Genomic DNA, 19624 nt, shown 5'->3' with positions numbered 1-19624 from the left:
AGAAGAAACAGTACCAATAAAAGATAAAGAGGGTATACGGGAACAACAGCAGGGTAACAATAAAGATAAGGATAAACAGAAGAATGAAATAGAAGAGAATATAGAAGAAGGTTATGAAATAAGTGATGGGGAAGATTTTGAAAGGTAAATAGAATTATATTGGCAAAAGAGTAAGAGATATAAAAAAGTTTAAAGGGACAAATGTAAAAGAGAAAAAGAAAGGAAGCGGATAATGCAAATGTGATAATTTCTTCAAATTTACATAATTTCTTGTAAGCTGCAACATATAAAATATATTAACAATAATGACATTTTTTGAGTGCTTTCAGTAAATGTTAATGTTGTTGTTGTATCTTTCGGCTTTTCCCGGTTAGGGATCGCCACAGTGGAACTCCGGTCCGCTAATGATTGGCAGTAGATTTTTACGTACCGAGTTGCCAGCCCTGATACACAACCTTCAATGAAGGTACGCCCATTCACGCATGTCTCCACACAGAAGATGCTTTAGCTGAGAATCGAACAGGACAACATCTTACTGTGAGGTGACAACACTACCGCAGCACCACCACTGCAGTTTTTCTTTCAGTAAATGTTAATAGTTTCAAAATTATAAGTAAAAGAATAAGCATTATAAATTGTTGTAGTAAATGTGATGGTGATGTAATAATATTGGAAGATATAATATTTTTGATACAAGAAGAGAGATTACAAATGAAGCTTTGGGGAGGAGATACAATATGGAATTTAAGAAAGGAACTATGTTCAGGAATAATTGTAGTTTGTAGAAAGTCATTGAAAATATAGAACGTAACACTGGCAATGGTGGGATGATTAACTATTGTAGATCTCAGATGGCATAATCAGGTATATAGAAATATAGCATTATATAAATATGTTACAGGTAAAGAAAGGGAAAACGTACTTCATAAAATTTAGGATTATGTAGTAATTAATAAGTATATAACATTAGTGGAAGATTTTAAATTGTTATTTAAGAGGTAAAAAAAGAAAGAGAGAGGAAATTATGTTAAGAAAATTTTTGAAGTTATAAAATACGGTGATTTAAAGATTTGGAATAATAATGTGTGGACATAGATGATGTATATATAAGATGAAAATAGATTATCTTATTATGTCACAAGGTTTAAATATAGCTAAAGGAGAGCCACTTGTAATAGGCTTTTCAGATTACTCAGCCACTTGGATAGAAATACAAGAAAATAAGGAGTATTAATACACCATCTTTCTAAGGAAAAAATGGAAAAGGAATAAAAAAATTAGAAACTATGGAATGAAAATGGAAAAAATAAGTAAGTGTTTACTGAAAGATCACATTTCCACTAGAGTGTATTATAAAAACTAGTCTGAGTGGTGGCTAACTTTGAAAGAAAAATATAAGAAAAAATATAAAGATGTTTTTTAGAATGGCAGTCAGATGTAAGAAAAGTGGAGAAAATAAAATATAAATGTATTTATTTATTTATTTATTTAAATTTGTTGACCGGGTATAAAACAATGTGTATGGATGGTTTAAAGGATTTGGAAAGGAACAATAGGGAGTGTTATATGATAAAACATAGAATTTATGACAAAAATCAAGAGGAAATCAAAGAATCACCATTTAACGAAAGATTTTTTTACCTTGTGAAAAAAATTAGTTATCAGCTTACTTGAGTAGCATAGTTAAAGAGAATACTAGCATACTGAGAGTAATGAAAGGGGAATGAGGAGAGGTAAGAAGATCACAGGAACAAATTATGAATGTCATAATAAATTACGTAAAGAAAATAAGTTCCACACAAAAATAGAAAACAACCAGCTGGTAAACGTGAACCGTTGCAAAAAAACAATGATTGCAAAAAGTCAAGAAAACAGCAACTGTGACATGAAGTATAACTCCAGTTCTCATAAAATACAGCTTCCAAATTTCATACAATACAAGCAATTATTCCTTTATTAATAGGTAAGCACTTTCACCACTAACTGTGGCTTCCTCAGACCATATACATACAACTAACTGACAAAAACAGTCTTTAAATACCCTCATTAAACTATTAACACCCATTACATTCAAATTCTCGTTCAACAAATGAACACTGTTCTTTCCGTTACTCACCTTCAATGGGCAGGATCATCAATTGGACTTTTACATAATTTAAAAACATATTTACTATAAACATATGTTATATGGCATTTAATTAAAAAACATTTCAAAACTTCAAAAAATCATTCCTTAGATATAATCATGCTATATGGTCTCACATTATTCAACAAATTGCACATTCCCCTATATGGTATAAATTTCATTAGCTCAACATAACTAAAAGTAAATATAAACATTAGTTTTTCATTATATTTGAATACTTTGTTTTTACATAACTGCATCATGATGCGAGTGTGTTCTATTAAGCAACACCATATAGCTCATCATTGTGTGCTTTTAAGAAATAAAAAATAATAAAAAATTAAAATAATACTCGCTCTTTTCATTTTACGCTAGCTATATAGCATAAGCACATTAAGCCTATGCTCTGCGCTATCACCATATTCACAAGCCATTAAGGGTAACCAATTAGCAAAATAAGCAAGTATATCCAGTTCACTATGTATGCTTAATCACTCATTCCAACATAACTTACATTCACGAATGTTGCATCATCCTGCACTTAAAACAAATAAATTAAGCTATTCTTTCGAAAGCCTCTTTTAAATACATTAAATCCAAGTCTTGTAATCACAGTAGATTTAGAGTATGTTATATAAAGACATTATTACACAAAGAAACACAAGCAATCTAAAGCGAAAACTTCTTACATATTTATACATCACCATCTAACTCCTTTGAATTTTATTCGACTTGGTAGTCCATTAATAGTTTATTTACAGAGCTTTCCCAGTGATTTCTCTACTAGTTACAGTAGGATCATCCTTTCACTATACGTCTATGTTCAACTACATGACGTCAAGACACCAAGTCTAGGATGTATACTGTTGCTTTGTTAATGGATCTCATCTAGGTGATCCAATTTTCAGAGCAGACAAATACAAATCACACACGCTATTTTTCATTTGCGCATACTACAATAAAATCTACTTTATCAGTTCTACATGATAACAGGCTCACACATAAAACTTTTTTTCTTTCTAACAAGCAAACAAACTCAAAAACACATGGAATAATAACTAAACATTTCCATGATACCCATAGTCAGAATCATACATTACTATTAATGTATTCATATATCCTTTTCAAAATAGAATCAAAGCTATAATAATAAACTACTATCTCTAAGCAGTCATAGCAGCCATAATATAAATTGAACCATTAATAGAAATAAATTTTCATTATATTCTAATTCAAAACTGAAAAAGTTAACATAAAACAGCATTTTTTATATATATATATATATATATATATATATATATATGAGAAAACGTACCTGGCCAAGAAGATGGACTTATACTTATATACTAATGTTGGAATCAAACCAAAAAACTGAAAATTAAAAATAAAATGCAACATGTTGTCATTTGGTCGACAGTTCATTTGATCGACAGTTCATTTGATCGACAAGCATTTACCCCCTTCCCCAATGTTGTGCGACCCTGGAGTTGATATATATAGTTAGGAGGGGTGTGGGGGCACAGCCCCCACTTTAAGAGGTGTGAAGCCCCTAAAATGCTTGTCGATCAAATGAACTGTTGATCAAATGAACTGTCGATCAAATGAACTGTCGACCAAATGACATGAACCCATATATATATATATATATATATATATATATATATATATATATATATATATATATATATACATTGTCCACTTATAAGTTCTGAAGCATTAAGGTTCACTTATGCTTTTTTCTCTTAAATATAGTAACATGAATCCATATTGGACCATGACATAAGAATATATATAACTAGATCTATTGACACCAGGATGTAAAAACCCTATATAGGGGTATGTACAGTGACATAAGTCCATGTACGTACCATCATCTACTAATAGAACTTAAAAAATATACATATTATGCTCACAAAACCTAAACATATTCTTATGTAGACCTCGCACTCCTAAGGCACGTTTTATAGAAACTTTACCATTTAAACCAAGGCCTTTCTCTGCCCTCAGTTTCAATATCCACATTAACTCCCTTTGCTCTGTTGAATTTCTAATATTTTCCATTCTTTGTCCAATTTTTACTTCTTCTAATGCCATGAACATAAAGTCATGATACTGACCACTTCTTTCTATATATTTAGATAAAGCACTGAGTCTCTATTTCTAATGCTATTAATATGTTCTCTCATACGTTCTCAGAACGTCCTGTTGGTTTTGCCAACATAAAAATGGGAATAACAGCCACGTTGTGCTACATATACTATATTTTTACTATCACGTCACTAAAGTATCTGATCTATATTTCTCTCCTGTACTTGGATGTATAAATTTGGAATTATTCTTTATAAATGGGCACATATGACAGTGTGTACAGGCTCTATTTCCTCTCTGGGTCCCCTTATCCATTTTAATAACTTCTCTTGGATAACATAACATATGCTGGAGATTTTTCCTATTTTTAAAACAAAACCTACGGTATTCACCTACCACTTTACTTATTTTATCATCTGTCATTAACAGTGACCAATGCTTATAAAATACTTCTCTAACCTTTTTTACATCATTTTTGTAAGGAATAGATATATTGAATACTTGTCTTGTACTATTTATTGTATTCTGATTTAACTCATTACTTACTGTTTCAGAAAAATATGTTTTTGCCCTATCATTCCTTATCATTATAACTTCCTGTAGCACAGGGACTACTTTGTTAGCCTTATACCCCCTCTGATTTAAATTATTCTCTAATTCATTTAATCCTTCCTTAAGAGTAGATTCCTGGTTCCTCAGTCGTGAAACCCTCATACCTTGTCCTTTAACTATGTTCTTAAAAGTCTTTTTGGGGTGCATGCTTGACCTGTGCAAAAATGTATTACGATAGCACTCTCCTATATACCTTAGTTTTAAATTGTCCCTCATTTCCCTTGGAGACAAATATGTCCAGAAATGCCAAACCTGTGAGTGAATGATTTACTGTGAACTTTAGAAAGCTTGCAGTTTTTTGGATCTTATTTACAAAATTTCCTAGCTCTGGAAGAGTGCCCCCCCAGATCAGAAAAATATCATCCACAAAACGGTGATACAATTTAACATTTTTCTGATATAAATGAAGAGGGAACATGTGCCCCTCTTCCCACTGTGCCATGGCTGCGCTGGCGTAGCTATTGGCACATGTTAACTTTTTCAGTTTTGCTTTAGAATATAATGAAAGTTTATTTCTATTAATGGTTCAATTTATATTATGGCTGTTATGAGTACTTAGAGATAGTAATTTATGATTATTTCTAGGGAACTTTAGCTTTGATTCAATTTTGAAAAGGTTATATGAATATATTAACAGTAATGTATGATTCTGACTGTGGGTATCATGGAAATGTTTAGTTACTATTCCATGAGTTTTTGAGTTTGTTTGCTTTTTAGAAAGAAAACATTTTTTATGTGTGAGCCTGTTATCATGGAGAACTGGTAAAGTAGATTTTAGTGTAGTATACGCAAATGAAAAATAGCATGTGGATTTGTATTTGTCTGCTCTGAAAATTGGATCGCCTAGATGGGGTCCGTTAACATAGCAACAGTATACATCCTAGACTTGGCATCTTGACACCATGTAGTTGCACACAGACGTATAGTGAAAGGATGATTCTACTGTAACTAGTAGAGGAATCACTGGGAAAGCTCTGTAAATAAACTATAAATGTACTACCAAGTCGAATAAGATTCAAAGAACTTAGATGGTGATGTATAAATATGTAAGACGTTTTTGTTTTAGATTGATTGTGTTTCTTTGTGTAATAATGTCTTTATATAACGTACGCTAAATCTCTTGTGATTACAAGACTTGGATTTAATGTATTTAAATGAGGCTTTCAAAGGAATAGCTTAATTTATTTGTTTTAAGAGCAGGATGATGCGACATTAGTGAATGTACGTTATGTTGGAATGAGTGATTAAACATACATAGTGAACTGGATATACTTGCTTATTTTGCTAATTGGTTACCCTAAATGGTTTGTGAATATGGTTATAGCACAGAGCATAGGCTTGATGTGTTTACGCTATACAGCTAGCGTAAAATGAAAAGAGCGAGTATTATTTTAACTTTTTATTATTTTTTATTTCTTAAAATCACACAATGATCAGCTATACAGCATTGCTCAATAGAACACACTTGCATCATGATGCAGTTATGTAAAAACAAAGTATTCAAATATAATGAAAAACTAATGCTTACATTTACTTTTAAATAAAATAAAGTGAAAACTGGCTCAAGCTCACAGCAAACAGCAAAATCAGGTTTAGTCAATATGAAGTGCTTTTCGTCTCATACACTACCACAGAGACTTCCTCAGACAAGTAAAACATAACTCAAACAATTCAACTCATTTCAAAAGGACTTCATAAAAAGAGAACCATTCAGTGATCGTCTCTGATAATGCAGCAGGCTCACTAAATTACATAAGAGGAGCAGTTACCTGGTCAATCGCTCTAAATGAAAAACTGTGATTGGGGTTCTTGTTGCAGTGTCTAGCTAGGGCGTTGTTCTCACACACACACACACACACACACACACACATATATATATATATATATATATATATATATATATATATATATGTATATGTATATATATATATATATATATATATATATGCACACACACACACACACACACACACACACACACACACACACACACACATATATATATATATATATATATATATATACACACACACACACACACGCACACACACACACACACACACACACACACACACACACACACACACACACACATATATATATATTGAGGAGCTTGTTGAGATAGTCCTCACTGTTTTTTTTACTTATCTGAGGAAGTCTCTGTGATAGTGTATGAGACAAAAAGTGCTTCACGTTGAATAAACATGATTTTGCTGTTTGCTGTGAGCCTGAGCCATTTTTCATTTTATTTTATTTTGTAGTTTGTTTTACATTTGCTTTTAGTTATGTTGAGCTAATAAAATTTATACCATATAGGAGAGTGTGCAATATGTTGAATAATGTGAGACCATATAGCATGATTATAATTAAGGAATGATTTTTAGAAGTTTTGAAATGTTTTTTTAATTAAATGCCATATAACATATGTTTATAGTAAATATGTTTTTAAATTATGTAAAGGTTCAATTGAGGATCCCTCCCATTGAATGTGTGTAACTGAAAGAACGAGAATTTGAATTTAATGGGTATTAATAGTTTAATGAGGGTAATTAAAGACTGTTTTTCTCAGTTATGTATATGGTCTGAGGAAGCCACTGTTGGTGGTGAAAGCACTTACCTATTAATAAAGGAATATTTGCTTGTACTGTGTGAAATTTTGAAGCTGTATTTTATGAGAACTGGAGTTATACTTTGTGTCACAGTTGCTGTTTTCTTGACTTATGTAAAGAAAATGTTTCAAGATAAGAAAAAAGTTGGAAAAAGAATGGTTTGTTAAAAAAATGGTGTAACAAGAAAATGAGGAATTAGAAAATGAGATTTACTTATATGAATTAGATAAAGTACTTCACCATGTTAATTTGCAGTCAGTTTTTCCGGGATCAGATGGAATAGGATACCAATTTAATTAAAATAATTATGCATTGGCAGAAAAATAATTCTTAAAAGTTATAAATTAATGGTTAAATGAAAGTTTTATGTATGCAATGATATACTTAAGTTTGTATGGAAAAGGAAGATAATAATAAAATTGAAATTTGGAGACCAACAGTATTGAATAATAAAGATTATAAGATTTTTATGAAAATAATTGAGAAGAGAATGAAAAGTAACATGAAATATATTGTGGTAGGCAGATATAATTTGAATAAAAATGATGTCAGGAATTATTTCATAGTAAGGGAAATTGTGGCTGATATAAATAGGACTAATGAGAAAATCATGATAGGATATTTAAATAAAGCTTTTGATACAGTACAACATGGACTTTTGTGGACAATTATGGAAAAGTATAACATCAGTAAACATCAGTAAAAATGAAGAATGTATGTTCTTAATGGAAAAGCTCACTCAGTTTGCTTTTGCTTTCTTGTACTTTGTATTGCTTCATTGCCTTCTTCTATTTTGTATTTTGTGGTTTATTTTTTTACACTGTAGTTTACTTGTATTCTGCTTTTAATTGCATATTTAACTTAGGAGAGATACCACAACTGTGTCTCCTGTGAGTCACACAGAAATTAAAATTTTCTCCACCCTCCAACCCTGTTCCTGTTGCATTTTTAAACTTGACTGTCTTTCTACCTGCCCGCCCTTTATGTTAATTTGACCATTCTCCTCTTTCATTGATTATTATGAGTAAACACAAAATTATCATTCTGTGAAATGACTCCCCTTCATCTATTTAAATGTATTGACCATCCAACTGTATTCCATACAGCTGGAATATAAAGTCCCCCCCTCACCTGCAGTCTATCTTGCTTTTTTAAAATCAGTGCCTCTCCACTTTGATATGTAAAGATTAAGTTACCCCCTCTTTCATATCTAACTCCTTAGTGCATCTTGCAATTCGTAGGATATTCATTTTTTACATTTTACATTTAAAATCTCTAACATCTAGTCCAAGACCATCAAATATTGGAGAGCCCACATTCTGCCTGTCAGTAGCCATCTTAGAATTAGTGCTTCTGTTTTGCTCCTGGTGAGAGAAGAAACACAGGGACATTATTTTCTGGAGATTGTTGATCACCGGAAAGCCTAACTGCTTCACAGATACCAGCTTTGAAGTTGTGCTTATATTTTGCTGTTGATGAGGGAAGGAGAATAATGCATTGATTCCTGACTGTTTCTTATTGAGCAGTGTCTGTGTTGAACCTTCCTGAGTGGTCTAGTTGCTGTTCAAAACATCTACCAGGAAAAGGCTACAGCAAGCCTACAGACCCCTTGTATCACCTGCGACAAGACTGTTGATCACCAAAGAGCCTGTTGCCTGCTTCTCATCTTGGGATTGATGCTACTGTTTTGCTTCTAGTGAGAGAAGAAGCAAAGGAGCATTGTATCCCAGCATTGTGAAACTGTGGTGAGACCAGCACTAGTAGTACTCAGACACTAGACATTCAGGCAAATCCTCTCTTTTTATTATTCTTGACAATGTTAATTCTTTCTTTTCTGTAAGTACTACTTGATTTGCTGCTGTCTAACCTAACATCAGAATATTAATACCTCATCCATAAATCATCAGGGTCTACGTATTAGTTTCTCCTCAAGTGCTTGGCAGTGCCCTGTATAGACACAGACACCCTGAGCTGAAATTTTTCCTGTAAAAGCATCCTTGGAATTTCACCAAATCCAAGTTGCACACAGGGCAACTAGTTTGCAGTAACAAGCAGTGCCCCCAGAGTTGCATACCAGATACTTCTGACATAACTTTATATTCTCACTCCAATTTCCTATTCAATAAAAAGGGCCTGTTGCCATGGATATGAGCTTTCCCACTATCTCCGCTACCAGCTTAGTGGATGTTGGCATCCTGAGGCAATGTAGAAATTGCCTCATATTCACTGACAACCACTTAATTCTCAAATAAACTAATATGATATATGAGAGATGTATTTAAAAAATGTCATTAGAGGCAAAGCTCTCACATGAAAGCACTCTTAGTGTCAATCAGGTTGTCAGTAGCACACACTCTTCACCCATCATACACAGTTCAAAGCAGACACATAGACCCACATATGCTGAGGCACTTAAATGAAACTTTCCTAAACCCCAAAGATCTCCTAGATAAACTGCACATAACAAATACCTTCAGCAGCCCTGATTGCACTCTTTCAAAACAACACCCACATTAACACATACAACTTCATCTCATGGAGCCTCTAATTCCAAGCCCATAAGGCAAGCAACCACACATTCCAACATTCTGATAATTGGAGATTTAATTTTGGGACAATCTGATGTCCCTCTCACCAGGCTGAGTAAGGAGAAATCAGGAGCCAGGATCCACCACATTATGCATGCACTCAGGTCATTTGACCACAAGTACCAGTATGGCTCTTTCATAGTCCATGTGGGTGTAAATGACCTGAGATGTACCTACCTAGACTATATGAAAAGAGACATCATGGAGCACTCAGAATATGTGTCTCAGGCTGGTATTAGCTTAGCACTGAGCAGCATTTTACCATCTCCAAGGATGATGCCACAATATGAACAGAAGATGACTGACTGTAATAATTGGCTTAGATTCTGGTGTCATTCTAAGGGGGTGCAATATTTGTCAGTAGGGGAAGGAGATGATCAGTAGACCACAATGTTTTGCCAGGGATGGTCTGCCCCTTTCCCCTCTACGCTTTTGAATATTAGCAAAAATGTTGTCCTTCCCATAGTGCTTTTTTAGGCAATGACAAACTGAAGTTACTTCCGATATAGCAAATCAAAACCAAGAAAATCTAAAGATGTTAGTGCTCAGTTTTAGGAGTCTAAACAAAAAAACTCTGATCCTATAAGCTCTCCTCAACCTAGAGAATGCTGACATGTGCACAGACACTGAGACATGGTTTAAAGCTAGCGAAGGTCACACCAACAGTGCAAAGCTATAATGCCTTCCACACATTTAGACTTGCTACTACACAGACAGGGACTAAAGTTTGAGGTGTCTCAATTTACAACAAAAATAAATATATCTGAATTCTGGTCAAACAGGACAATGCACTTGAGCTTCTCTATGTTCAAATCACCATAGGCAATATCCCATACCACTTCCTTGCAAGCTATAGGTCCCCCTCTATGATCCAGGAAACCCATGACATGTATTTATACTTATTAGAAACCCCTACCCATCCAATCCAGTACCATATGCATGGGCAACTTTAATTACCGCACTGTTAACTGGGAATCATATACAACACCAAACATACAGATGCAGAGATTCTTAGATTTTGTAAACATAAATTCCTGGAACAGATTGTCAATACACTGACCAGGGTATGTAAACATACTCAATCTTGTACACACTAATATGGGAGAGTGATGCACACATCCTAGTGTAATGCCTTCTCTGATAAGGTCAAACCACAAAATGGTCACCTTTGAAGTAAAAATAAAACCTGGAACCCCAGCTAACCCTGGTATATTCAGGAACTACTCTAAGGCTAACCTCCCACTATTAAACGATAACCTTGCCAAATTTTAAGCCCAAATAAACCCTGAGAACACTGCTGCCTACACAAAACTGTTTAATGAAACCCTCTACAATCATGTTAATAGCTGCATAGAGGCAGTCATACTCACCAGGAAGAAATACAGAAATAATTAAAAAAAAAAAACAAGCCACCCTGGTGGAATCACATCATCAATAGGCTGTATAATAGAAGGAAGAGAATCATGGCAAAAATTAGGAAGTGTAGCACGAAGCATGATAAAAGCACTCTCATCAAACTAAACAAACAACTCAGAGGATGAATAAAGTATACTAAAATCAAATTTGAGGCTAATTTGACCTCTCCTGCCAAGGACAACCACAAGTCATTTAGCTATGTCCACAACCTCACTGGCAATACACAGTTGTCTGCAGAGCTCATTGTTAATGGAGCCACCTATAGTGAGCCAGAAGACATAGCAAACCTACTGGCCAACAAATTCAGCTCCAACTTTACCCCTCTGCCCTCCCCTCAACCTTCCCTCAGAAAACACCATGAAATACAACTCCCCTACTATCACTAGGAACATACCCATAATGCTCTCAATAAGATCAAGAACACTGCATCTATGACCCCAGACAATACCCCAGGATGCCTTCTAAATAGCATGAAACAAGACCTATCAGACCATCTGGAATTGCTATTTAAATGTAACCTCCAAGCAGGCTTCATGCCTCATAAATGGAGAAAAGCAATAGCCATCCCCATACACAAAGGTGGGCTATCTACAGACCCTGAAAACTACAGACCCATAAGGCTTAGTAGTCTCATATGCAAAACCATGGAAAAATTATTGTGAAATGATCAATAATGACATAGAAAACCTCCACACATTGGACCCAATCCAATTTGGTTTCAGCAAGGCAGGTTGTGTCTACTCAACCTGGTGAACTTCTTTGAGAAGGTCATCAAAGCAATGGATGAGGGCAAAATGGTTCACACTGCCTACCTTGTCCTTGGCAAGACATTGACACAATACCCCACTCAAGCATTGTGGACAAACTCAAGAATTTAGGTATAAACCCTTATGTCAGCCAGTGAATATCCAGCTGGCTTACAGACGTGAACCAGGAAGTTAGAATTGGGTAGTCCACCTCTACAAAGAGGCCAGCCACAAGCTGAATCCCTCAAGGAGTGGTCCTGAGAGTTCTCTTTTTTTTGGCATTTACTTCTCTGAAATCAAGGCCAATGTCAATGGCCTTTGGCCAATTAAATTTGCAGATGATCACAAATTAGGAGCAGTCACAGAATCACTATAGTCACAAAATCACCAAAAAAACAATGTTAGTCAGGAGACCAGCAAATAATAAAGCCCCTGCCACAAACCACCAGGAAATACTTATGTATGATTCCCCTAATCCAGTGATCCAAATAATCCAAACAAATTTATTAAATTGATATAAAATCACAAAACACCATTACAAACACTTAAGTGCTTTCATCCCGCTCATGTCACAGGACTTCATCAGAGTAAATAATTTAAAAAAATATATGACATTAAATACCCTTACAAACACCCAGTGTAGGAACTGCTTTTCGTTCTATATTGGCAAAACTGAAAGGAAGCTAAAAGAATAGATATATGAGCATATGACAGATATCAAAAATCAGGATTCCCGTAATGCCTTATGGAAACACATTCAAATAAATAATGGTCATAATTTTTGTTTTTTTGTTATTGATGTAGTGGATCAGGATCCTGGGGGGGGGACCATGGAATTTAAAACTTGAATGTAGAGCAGCAAATTAAAACTCATCCCTCGGGTCCCTATGGGTCAAATGAGACCATATTTCTTTCCAGCTCTCTGGAAATGAAGGCATTGGATTAAAGGATTTATTTATTACACTAGTTAATTATTTATTATTTAATAAATTGACATTGAATTATGGTAAGTTATGAAGTGAATTGATTATTAGAATACAAATGTAACATTGGTTTCAAGTTAATTTATTAGGGGTGGACATATATTTATTATATATAAAGCCACACGAGATGGGTCTATATTAGATACTCAAAAGTTTGAAAGTTCGACTACCATATGGTCGACATCATATGATCAAACTTGCAAAAGTTTGAATATCTAATAAAAAAAAAATAAACTACATAAAACACCAACCTAAAAGCTCTAAGTAGGGGGTCAACCCCCCCCCTGCACCCCCACACCCCCGCTCTTTAAATATACTAAATCCAAGATCGTACTACAGTGCAGAAAAGGGAAATCTTTCCATTCCATGCTGTATGTAGATCTCTGTTACAATGTTCGAACATTCAAAGATCCATTCATATGGTGTCAACCATATGAGATTCGGAATTGTGAATGTTCGAACATTGAATATAGACCTATGTGAGATTATTTATTAGACATAGGAAAATGAACATTGCCTTTAAGAAGGATCAGCTGATTGCTAAGGGGTAATTTTCATGGGTTTTTGTAAGGGTATTTAATGTCATGACTTTTTTAGATTATATACTCTGATGAAGTCTTGTGACATGGGTGGGACAAAAAGCGCTTAATGTTTTTAATGGTGTTTTTTGATTTTATATCTCTTTAATAAATCGATGTGGATTATTTGGATAATTTGGTTTGTGCAATAGGCATTTCTTGGTGGCTTGCAGCAGTGGCTTTACTCATTGCTGGTCTCCTGAATAGAGCAGTCATAGAATCACCCACAAACACAAATGCTCCCCAGGAAGGACTAACACAGACAAATAACTGGACATGACATAAGGTCATGCTTATTTTTGCTGAGAATTTCAAAGATATTAAGATAAGAAGAAAACCTCTCAAGGACAAAAATAAAGCTGATCATACCAGTTGAAATAAAGGCAGAAAGTGGATTTAGAGCACCTTCACAAGACCATGAAGATGCATGTACTATACGTGAAGACTCATATGTTCTTTACCTTTGTTATCAGGAAGCAAGTAAACAACAGGTGGAGTTCCTGTGATTTACAGAATAGTTCCTGTGATTTATAGAATATTCATGTATGTATGCATGTATTTATTTTTTATCTTATTCATTCGTTGACAGGATAACCCCAACATCTGCAAATACATTTGACAGTGGAAGCCTGGGAGCAGTGTCTGGGTAAGCACACGTCATGCCACTGGAAACTAAGGGGCTAAAGTCCAGGACTTAATGATGAAACACATTAATAGCTCATAGCCTAAACTACCTGTACTACACTGCTAGGAATGATGCCCTGTTATGTGGGCCTCATCATGAAGGATGTTAGAGTGTTGTCTTCTTCATGAAATAGAGAGATAAAGCCCTGACTATAATGGGGTGACCCATGACCATTTATTGGTATCATACCTCTCAGCCTCTAGACACAAGAAGTCTGGACAAAGCCAAAAATAATGAGTGGGACAAAGACCTAAAATCAGGGACAGATCTTAAACATTGCTCTTATAAACTTATAATGCTTCTAGAATAACAGGTTTTGCATTATGCATTTTCTGAAGGATTTGAAGTCTGAAACCTCAAATGTATCTCAATATTTAGTGACATCAGTCCTCAATGATTTGATAGAAAACCACAAATTTTAAGAGGAATACAACAAATGTATTAGCTGAAATTTGGACATCCTACAAAAATATGGATAGTTGAGAGGTATGAGTAGGTTGGGTAATGGAGAAGTCAGGCAGGGGAAGATAGCAGCACATGGCTGATACTGGCTCACCTATTCTTGGGGGTGGGGAAGGAGGCATTCTGGTCCACTGCAACATTAAACCCTATTGGAGAGAAAGAGAGGTGTATAGCATACAGCACTAGAATTGAGATAGGCTTGGCTCTATTTCATATTAATATTCATGGGACATGAGTTGGAATGCTCATGACCTCAGGGAAAGGTGTCGTATGCCTTTGTATGAACCACTGGTGGTCAGAGTTAGAGCTGAAACCAGCAAAAAAAAAACCTCATGACTTTCTTAATGATGGCTTCCTCTATTAGCTGTCATATTTGAAGTGAGTGGACCTATTGATTGCTGAGGATGATGACCAGCAGGCAATGTGGGGATAAAGCATTTATTAAAATAAATGTCAGAGTGCTGACCAACATTCCTGGGGAAAATGTATAAGAAATGTACTTTAAGTGGCTATAGGGCCTGATCATTCAGAGAGAAAACACATTCTGAGAAGTATAGATGCCTTCCCTAGCATTTGTATTATTCATGTATGATAATAGTTGGTGAAGATGCAGTCTTTTACAAAAGTTATTGACATAAACCACTTATTTTGTATGCATATTTAATGATGAAGGCAGTATCCTAACATGACAGGTACTCTATAGTGATAAAAATAAGCATTTTGTTGATACATAAAGTAAATGAATGGTGCTAAAATAATGAGGAGTGATGTAGTAAGAAGGCAAAGGAGAGAACAAAAATATGACAGAAGGCTTTAAGTGAAGCCCTGAATAAGAAGACACTATGGTCCAAGGGATTTGGAAGATAAAATATCTATTTTTGATGCATTGCTTTAACAATGTGCCAACTGACAGGTAGTCTGACTTAGATAATCAGCGAATGAATAAGCTACATTGGGTGAGGATTTTTCAGCAAAGACAGGCTGTAATTTATGGATTGTTAAGTGTGAACTTGAATGTAGATTTATTAAGGCCTCATTAGTTGCATGTTAGGGAACTACATTTACAAGGTAACTTTGTATGGAAGTGGTAGTGTTTGGTAATGGCAGTGTTGCTGTATCCTGATAATAAGGTGAATCTGCAACCTGTAACTCGCGATAAGGCCAGTTAGAAGAGATGCCTTATACTAGCATCTCTTAATGAATATACACCTCAAGGTATCAGTGGGAGGACCCAGCAGTTTTATTCTTTACATTTTTTCTTTGTAGGTAAATATATCATACTTTTTTGGAGTATGTGCAATATGAATATATCAAAAGAACCTTGGTATATAGAGCAAGAAAGATGCAGACGAATTATGTCTATTGAGTTCTCATATGAGCACATATGCCAACTTTGTACCAGCAGGGGCTTGGAAAGTAGGCACATTCTAAGAATGTTCTGAGGAGGCTGAGGGACTGCAGGTAAAGTAAACAGTAGTGCAATTATTTTTTGTTTTGCACCTCCACGTAGCTGTAATTTGTAGGATGAGGAAGATACATCCTACTGGACCAAATTGTCAGAAGAGAGCGGGTTATGATGTAGGCATTACAACAGTAATGGGAACTTTAACAAATGGCCACTTGTTAATGGTCTTTTTATGATACTTGCTTGTCTGATTGATGCCGAACCAAAATGTGATGCAGTTGTATCAAGATGGTCATCAGTAAATTCCAGTCCAAATGTGAAAGGCTCACCCAAGGCATACGTGGTGCCTGAGAAGACCAGATCAGTTATAAGGAACAAACATTGTGGGGACACATAATTCTCTACACAAAAAATGAAGGAATCTGTACTGAATAGTCCATTCATGTACAGGGTAAGCAGAAATAAAGGATGCAGAGGTCAGAAAAGAAGATATGCACTTTACCTGGGAGGAACACATAAATGGAAAACATGAGAAATTTGCTAATATAAGAGACTATATTTAATAAATTTAAAAGGCATTTGAAAGTTTTAAGTAATCCCCTTTTCATGAAACAGTGTTAGCTCTTTAGTCTCTCTCACAACTGCAGGTATACAGTTTAGTAGTTATTTTAAACTGTAATTCAGAGACAATACAAAATCCCAAATTAAGCCAAATTAACCTCTGAGGTACCCATGGTTCTGTCTTCAGTCAACCTACTTTCTCTTCCTTGATAAACAAACATCTCAAAAATAACTACCCTATCAGCAACCCTTTATGATAATGATTTCATTATCATAAGAAGTTCCTTATGTCTTAAGACTGTCCAAACCCTACAACAAATGAACTTCAAGAAACATCTACTGTGGTTTTCAAATAAACTACTAACAGTAAACACAGAAGAAACCAAAGTAATGTTATTGAGAACGCCACACAGAGGTTAAAGTCTCCATGAAGGCTTGCCAGGCATATGAGTCTAATGTATTCCATCTACTTGGGCAAGTCTTTTGAGCTAATTCCCGAATTTCATTTCTGTGAGTTATAGCTTGAAGCACTGCGTTCATTAACACCTCATATCATCTGCATTATAAATAAATCCCCCTCCCCCGTTCCATTATTTTGATTTGTAGCTTGGCTCTTTGTTTCCATTATTTTCATTTATACCTCACATAGACTACACTATAAATAAAATGTTACCCTAAAATGGTTGGGTTACAAAGTAACAATGTTTCTTGCACCTCAAGCTTGCTCTTCTAGTACCCTAAAATGTACTCCCAAAAACAGCATATTAGCAACCTATCTTTACCATTGGCTTCCTTGCTAATTCAAACTTAATCACCTTTATCTACATCTGACACATTATTTTATTCTCTGAACCTCGTGAGCATTGTTTTTTATATATGACAAGGCAGGGTGGCTTCTCATAATCTTATGAGCTACCCTCCTGTTTGGTTCAGTTTGTATAACTGCTCTTCCTGAACTATTCTTAACATTAGTTAATAATTTATGCAAAGACAATACTCCCTGAGATCATGCTGTGGTGGAACCACAGTATTTCTCAGCTACAAAATAAAATATGCACACATATTGAAAGGACTTTATTTTCTTTCTTATGGTCATTCACTTGGAGAGATTCCCTGTAAAACTACACCATATTTTGAATTACCACACTTTTAAAGGCAAATCACATGTCATTCTTATTGAGATAGAGAAATGCAGGTGCTTTAAACAAAAGATTCCTGAATTCCACAATCAGTCATATAAACAGACTCCATATGCAAAAAAGTACCAGCTGTTGCTTACATATAACAATATAAGCATTTATCATGCCTTTAAGATTTTCCTTGTATAAAATATCTCCATGCAAATCATTATTCTCAATAGCTGCACTAACTATAATGCATTCTCCTACTACTATTTAAATGGTAACTCCTATGCAAATAGCTGCACTCATAAACGACATCAATTGTATTACTAGAATTTCTGAAGAATTACTAAAATTAGTTATTGCTGCATTAAGCAAAACTCTTAAGGTAAATTTCCCTAGTACATTGTTTTCATAGAATTGTTCTTATTAGGATTAGTGCTATAAGCTTTTACACCTGCAAACCATGATTGCACTTTTAAAATGAATGTAAAATTCTGTCGAATTGCCTTGGTGTGAAACATGGATGAAAATGATAATTCACATTTCACATACTTGCATTTACAGCACCCCACCACCACCAAAATCTCTGAACAACAAGTCCTTATGGCACTATCCAAGACCAAGAGAACTACTTCTATGTGGCCAGATAACATGCCATGCTGCTTACTGTTCAGCCTGAAACATGACTTTTTGGACCCCCTAAAGAGGTTATTCAGTAGCAGTCTCCAAAGGGCTTCAAGTCAGATGAAGAGAAGACAGCAACAGTCATCCTCTTGTCCAAAGGCGGGGTAACAATGGACCCAGGTAATTACAGACCCATAAGCTTGACCAGCCTCATCTCTAAGGCTATGGAAAGAATCATTATGAAACTAATTACAAAGTCTTGACCCAAGCCAATTCAGATTTATCAAGGACAGATCCTGCTTACATAACCCGGTCAATTTCTGCATTAAGGTTACTGAAGAAATAAGAGAAATCAGTGCACATGGCATATTTAGACTTTGCAAAAGCATTTAGCATTGTCCCATATTCAGGTATAGTAGATAAACTCCCCCAGGTAAATGTAAATCCCTATGTAATTTGTTGGATTGCAAATTTGTTCACAAATATAACAAAGGGAATTAGAGCGGGCAGCTGTACCTTCTCCAAAAAAATGTCACTAGCGGTATACTTTGGGGTTTGATCCTTGGGGCACTCCTCTTTAACATTTACTTCTCAGAAGTCAAAGAAAATGTTAAGTGTTTATGACTGATCAAGACTGCAGATAACTGTATACGTGGTGCCAAAATAAACTCCTCGAAGTTCACCATAACCCTACAAAATGGTCTTTTCTAAACAAGTATCTGTTGTGAAAGCTAAATGCCAAGAAATATCTAATCATTTCCTTCAGCAAGCATGACTTCCCTTGTAAATATCACATTCACAAAACACCCTTAAAAGTTGATCTCATTGTCTGGGATCTGGAAACATATGTTGGTAACAAACTGTCCTTTGAACACCATGTATTCCCTATTGTAAGGTAGTCCTTTTTCATCAAACAGTTTATATATAAAGGTATGGCATCCAGGTACAGGCATGCTATCATTCCACTGCACTCAGCTTTTATCAGGTTGATCCTTGAATATAATGCCCATTTATGCCA

This window comes from Protopterus annectens, chromosome 1.part1, assembly GCF_019279795.1.
Source record: "Protopterus annectens isolate FY-2018-M chromosome 1.part1, PAN1.0, whole genome shotgun sequence".
NCBI classification, from domain to species: Eukaryota; Metazoa; Chordata; order Ceratodontiformes; family Protopteridae; genus Protopterus; species Protopterus annectens.
This window is presented reverse-complemented; position numbering follows the sequence as displayed.